This window comes from Peromyscus maniculatus, chromosome 3, assembly GCF_049852395.1.
Source record: "Peromyscus maniculatus bairdii isolate BWxNUB_F1_BW_parent chromosome 3, HU_Pman_BW_mat_3.1, whole genome shotgun sequence".
Classification (NCBI taxonomy): Eukaryota; Metazoa; Chordata; class Mammalia; order Rodentia; family Cricetidae; genus Peromyscus; species Peromyscus maniculatus.
The window spans coordinates 70,131,474-70,137,473 of record NC_134854.1 but is presented as its reverse complement, the minus strand read 5'-3'; the positions used below and the strand labels follow the sequence as shown (position 1 = coordinate 70,137,473).

Here is a 6,000-nt window from a genome sequence, read left to right as displayed (position 1 = left end):
AACATTATCAAAGAGCTTAAGGAAGAACAATGTTCGCTGGAGGAGCACACTGACAATATTTATGAGTCAGGGCTGCGAGTTGTCTTGAGAAAGGGGCAAGTACCCAGCCCTTCAGAAGTGCAGCTCAGGTGTGAAGCCACTCTCCCTTTGTGAGTTCCAGGGTGTGCTCCGGAGCTCCGCGTAACCACAACTTCCAAGTCAAGCCGACATCTCTGTGGGGCAACTTGGGGTTTCTGCCTTTGAAATCCCCTCAGGAGACCTGAAAATCCAGTTTGTTGTGTCTTTCCTTAAATCTTAAAATAAACCAGCACGGACCTGAGCGGAGGGTGACTGCACACGGACTGGCCCTGTAGATCAGGTTCTGTTTTTATGGTGTTTTTTGGCTTTTTTGCTTTGCAGGGGAGAAATTGGCTTGAGATAGGGTCTCAGTACTAGCTGGCCTGGAACTCACTATGTCTCCCAGGCTGATCTTGAACTTGTGATCCTTTGCCTTACCTGCCTGAGTGCTAGGATTACAAACACAAAGCCAACACATCTGGCCACTCCCCATTGATTCTGTTCTCCTTGATGCTTAAGAAAAACCCTGAACTTTCACACAGGTGAGACCCACAGCGTCCAGTTCGTTCATTCAAGTTCCCGGGGAGGACAGTGTCTGTCAGTCATCCCTTCTCCCGAGTTTCTGCCCTGTACCTAGTCATATGTTTGTGGCAAAGGAAAGGAAGATGGATGCCACAGGCTAGAAGGAACATAGGCAAAATGAGGGTAGGGTGAAGGAGAGAGACTCAGTCAGGCCTGGCCTGGTGGGACCTGGGCAGCCAGCACCACAGTGAAGACAGAGACAGATCTGGAGGGGAGAGAAGGGGCAGGGCCGTTGTTCATTCTGGGAGGGTCTGAATTCGTTATTTTGGACTAAGGCATCAACAACCAATCCTGTCTGGGGTTGCAGGAGCCCACCTTGAAGTTAGGCCACATTTGCATGGTGGCCAAGCACTGGAGCCAAGGACTAGGGTGGCTAAGGCTACTTTCTCTTCTCTAAGCCTTTTCAGCAAGAGACTCCTGAAGGCTTGGGAGATCTGAGGCTGGGAGGGGGTGGTACTCTTCCATAAGGAGCAAGTTAGCAGTTTCTACGGGCATGCACACTTGATTTAGACAGCACAGAGGCCCCAGAGATGTAGATAGAACCCTTCTTCCAGCCCAGGGAGCTGTGGGTCTAATCTCCACCTTGTGGGCCACAGCCCCACCCTGGTGCTGACCACCTCTCCTGAAGGTGTCTCCCATACTCTGGGCACTGAGATGTCCCTGTTCACTCTGTGCTCAATGCAGACCAGTGGGTGTGTAAAAGGGTGCTCCTGGCAGCAGACAATCACTCTCCACTGGCTCTTCTGTGTAGAAAAGGAGACAGCTCGACACAAGGAAAGGTGGGAGAAGACTGACCCAGCAACTAGGGGGTCTCATGTCTAGAGAGACCCCTGGCACACGTATGCATACTTGGGCAGCCTGCATATGGTTAACTCCCAGTCCATACCTTTGGAAAGGATGGGTTCCACAACCCACCCACCTGCCCCTCAGAGTGGACGCCTTGCCCAAGGTACTGTCTGTATCTCCTAGAGCTTGACATCTTCCAGAGCACCAGCAAAGGCAGAGCAGGTAGCTTCTGTCCCTCCGCTGACTCAAGACACACACGTCCAGGGGTCTTACGGTTTTCTACTTCATAGAGAGCAGTGGCCTATGGCTGTGGGGCCAGCACTATGGAGTCTGGGTGGTATCAAAGTGAGCAGAGTAATCCCAGTCATAATGGATCAGACCAGCTGGGGAGATGGCTGCAAACCCTGTGACCAGAAAAACATTTGTACATGCAGCAGCATGGGAAGCGATGTTCCCACACACCCAGGCTCTGAAAGAACCAGAACACAGAGGAGAAATGCCAGCCATGCCAGCCTGAAGCCTGAGCTGAAGCCTAAGATCTTGCCCCTGTCCTTCAGCTTTGGGCAGGGATGCAGTGGACAAGTTTGCATGTTGTGGCATTGTCCTTTCCCATGAAGGACTGTGCTGGCCGCTCCGAGGCTGAGTGGGCTCCCACTGGCCAGCTCCTCTGGGTGCAGGTTTGGGTCTGTGTTATCCTCCAAGCTCCTGTCCAGGGAAAACTGGTTTAGAAGATGGTTGCCTATGGCCACGACGGAAAGGTACTCTGTGTCTTGTAGGGTCTGATAGGGCATCTCATGAGCAGTAGTCATCATGCAGGACCAGGGCTCCAGGGCTGTCAGAGGCACAGTGACTGCTTCCGGCACCAACAATAGTAGTAGCGTGGACGGGAAGTGCCAGCAAGGAAGACAGGTTCCATCTGAGAATAATTCTGCTGAAATGTGCTTTCTGATAAGTTCTTCGGGAAAGAGCATAGACGTCTGCCTCGTTCAGCCCCATCTGCATCCAAAGGACAAATAGAGGAAGGAGGACCGTCTCCTCACATCTATCCTACGGAGAACAGAAAGGCATACTCAGGTATCCACCACTGCATGGTATCCACCCAGGGGACTGTGTCCAGTTACACACTGTGTCCACACTGGCTCCACATCTATACTGGATGCACCCCCACACTCCCCTCCCCCAGTTCTCACTCCCATGCCCCTAGCTCAGTAATGCCGCAGGAAAGAAGACTTAATAATCAGTGTGCTGAGCCAGCCCTCAACAAAAAAACTCAACAGGTGGATGGGTGAACACCCAAAGCGACAGAGGCTCCTACCACTTCTGGGCCATCCTAGGCCCAGTGCCAGCCCCCCGAAACCACACACATGTGAGCAGGGGAAGAGAGTGTGGGCCCCAGGTTAGGACCTGAGCCAGAATCTGGCACTGGGTCAGGTACACTGTCCTCTGACATTTCTCCCCCACACTCCTCAGCTCTCCTCATCCCCATGGCCTGGGACAGTTACGGGAAGCAAAGTGAATCATGGTTAGATACCTCAACAGACAAGTAACTCTATGGTGAAACATGGTAGCCAGGGCCAACACTGAAGGGGTACACCTGTGTCACCAGGGAATGCATCTGGGATTCTCTGCAAGGCCCAGCAACGCCGAAGTCACATCTTGTTCTTGTCCCACATGAATGCCTAGGAAGAGCAACCCAGTGTGCAGTGGGTGGTAACACAGACCAAGGCGGCAGCGTGATACAGTGGCAGCTTGGAGAGCTGTTTTCGGTAGGAGGCCCGGGCTGCAGGGGGTCTCTGGGGAGTGCCTTCTGGCTCCCTCCAAGCCCTTCCGATACATTGACACTAACAGACTGGACATGGAGCGGGCTTGCCCAAGGGCCTCGCTTGCTTGATTACTGGACCTGGAGCTGGCTTCCTGCCTCACCAGAGAGACAGGAGACCAGAGCCAGGCAGGCTCCTCCCCACTGATGGCCACTCCTCTACTCCTTCCCCCTCAGGCCCACACTGCCCTCAGCCCGCCCTGCCCATGCACTTCACAAAGGTAGGCTTTCCTCCCTCACCTGCACACCGCTCACTTTCCATCAAATTCTGAGCATCTCTCTCCCTGCCTGCCTGCCTGCCAGCTCCCGCCGGATACCGTGGAGACCAGTGGGTGCTGCCCACCACGAACCTAGTCCTCCTTCGGTCTTGCCTGTTCTCAGAGGCTCAACAAGTTGTGTCACCTGAGAATCCAGGCGTGTAACCCCCAGCCCCAAGAGGTCCCATTGCCTACCCCCAGCCACATTTGACACTCAGCCCAAGCAGGCTGTCCAGGGGCTGCCTCCCCCCTGAACTGAGGGCTTTTCACCTGCTTGGGCTCCTCATTTTTTAGTTTCCCAATATCTCGCTTTAATCTTGGCCTTTTCCAGGCTGCTTTGTAGCAGTAGCCAAGTGCTCCAGTAAAAGCCTTTTCATGTTCTCTCCCCGCCCCCCTGAAACTTCCTGGCTCTCAGCAGGTGTTTGCCTGGAGCTTCCAGGCCTCAGCTGACATCCAGATGTGCTCCAGGGGAAGAGGTCAATGTTGACCACATGTCCTGTTTCCCGTCTAAGGGATGACACATTCTTGTCTTAGTCAGGGTTTTTATGACTGATATAAGACATCTTAACCAAAAGCTCCTCGAGGTTTATTTTGGCTTACGTTTCCACATTAGTTCGTCACCGAGGGAAGCGAGAGCAGGAACACAATGCCAGAACTCGGAAGCAGGCACTGAAGCAGAGGCCATGGAGGGGTGCTCCCCATTGGCTTGCTCCCCTGGCTTGCTCACCCTATTTTCTTGTACCACCCAGGACCGCTTGCCCAGGGGTGGCACTGCCCACAGTGGGCTGAGCCCTCCCACATTGACCACTAATCAAGAAAATCCCTGGCAAATTTGCCCATAGACTGGTCTTACGGAGGTATTTTCTCAATTGCGACCGTCTCTTCCAAGTTTTGCCTAGGTTTCTGTCACATTAATGAAAACCAACCAGCAAGTCCTCGTGGTTCTCCTCTTCACCTCCTGCATCTCTCCCTGGAGCTTCCCTCTGTGATTTTGAAATATCGTGTTAACAAGATATAGCAGAACAAGGTCTCCTTCTGGACCCCACCCAACGCTTCCTTGGCCTCTGGGTGAATCCTTTAACAAAAATGAAAGTGTTCCGGGGTTACAGCCTTAGGCCACAATCAGCCAATAAGTAACCAAGAGGAATTCATCAGGCCTCCCTGGTAGATATGAACCCTGAGGCATGAGCAAGCAAGGAAGAAGTCACCAATCAGGTGGAGGGAGACTGCCGGGAAAGGAGCCGAGAAGCAGAAGCTGGAGCAGCAGGGCACAGTGAGAGGGCGTGGGCTGAGAGGTTCCCACACGGGGAAGGGCAATTTCTAACTCCACTGCTACCCAGGACATCCAGGAGCTTCAGAGCAAACGGCTTCCCAGCACAAGGTCCACTTCTACACTCAGGCCAACACTTACTTGTACGAGGCCTACACCTGCACCATGCTCATGTCTGCACTGGGTCCTTTCCTTAACTGTGTACACACACACACACACACACACACACACACACACACACACACACCCGCACTGTATATACACCTGCACCGCATGCATACCCACACTGCATACACACCTGCACTACTTACATACCTTCACTGCGTACATACCTGTACTGCGTGCATAGCTGTACAGTGCCCACAAAGACATTGTGCACACATCTAAACAGTACCCACACTGGTACTGTGCCCACACCTGCACTGTATACAGGCCTGCTCTGTGTTCACAGCTGGCCTGCATCCCGCATGCCTTGTGTTCCCTCCTGCTCCATTCTTGGTCTTCCCTCATTGCTGGCATTGTCAAAAATGGACAAGGTCAGAGCCAGCCCCACCTTAGAGCTCTACTTAGTGTCCTTATGGTGATAAAAATGTAAGTCACTTCTGCTGTTTGGACTTCTTATGTCATATGTACTAAACATAATTTTATGACTTGAAATGGCTGGGAAAATCAAGAGAGGATAATGTTTTCTAACACATGAAATCTACATGAACTTCACATTTCGCAGCCGTAAGTGCGGTTTTCTTGGCCCACAGCTGTGTGTTTGCTCAGGAAGGAGCCCCAGCTGCTGGAACTGCCACGGTGCTGCTGAGTATTCAGACCAACACTGCACACATTTCCGAAAGCATTTGCTGACCCTCATCTGGGCGGCCGAACTCATAAGGACAGAACTACAGCTAGATCCTACCATCTGCCTTCCTACGCTTCCCTGGGACTTGGCACCTGGGCCCCTGTCAGTCAACCGGCCAAGTGGATGGAGTGTGGTTGGGTGGAGAGTGAATGTCTGTGTGCTTGACTGGAGAAGTCTCCGGCTGCTGTGGACATCTTACTCTGGGAAAATGGGTGTCTGTCTGTACTCCAGGAAAGTGGGTGTACATCTGTACTCCGGGAAAGTGGGTGTACGTCTGTACTCCGGGAAAGTGGGTGTACGTCTGTACTCCGGGAAAGTGGGTGTACGTCTGTACTCCGGGAAAGTGGGTGTACGTCTGTACTCCGGGAAAGTGGGTGTA

At 52.8% G+C, this 6,000-nt stretch overlaps 1 long non-coding RNA gene across 2 annotated transcripts; it reads right to left on the bottom strand.

Moving 5' to 3' along the window:
• Positions 1-350: 350 nt before the first annotated feature.
• On the bottom strand, positions 351-4,478 carry LOC143272337 (uncharacterized). 2 transcript variants are annotated; one of them, XR_013049815.1, is made up of 2 exons: positions 4,428-4,478; positions 351-2,472 (listed from the first exon to the last, which is right to left on the bottom strand). It is a non-coding gene; the product is annotated as an uncharacterized LOC143272337 (long non-coding RNA). The 2 variants fall into 2 exon arrangements; XR_013049814.1 differs by having other exon boundaries at positions 4,355-4,467.
• Positions 4,479-6,000: the final 1,522 nt, after the last annotated feature.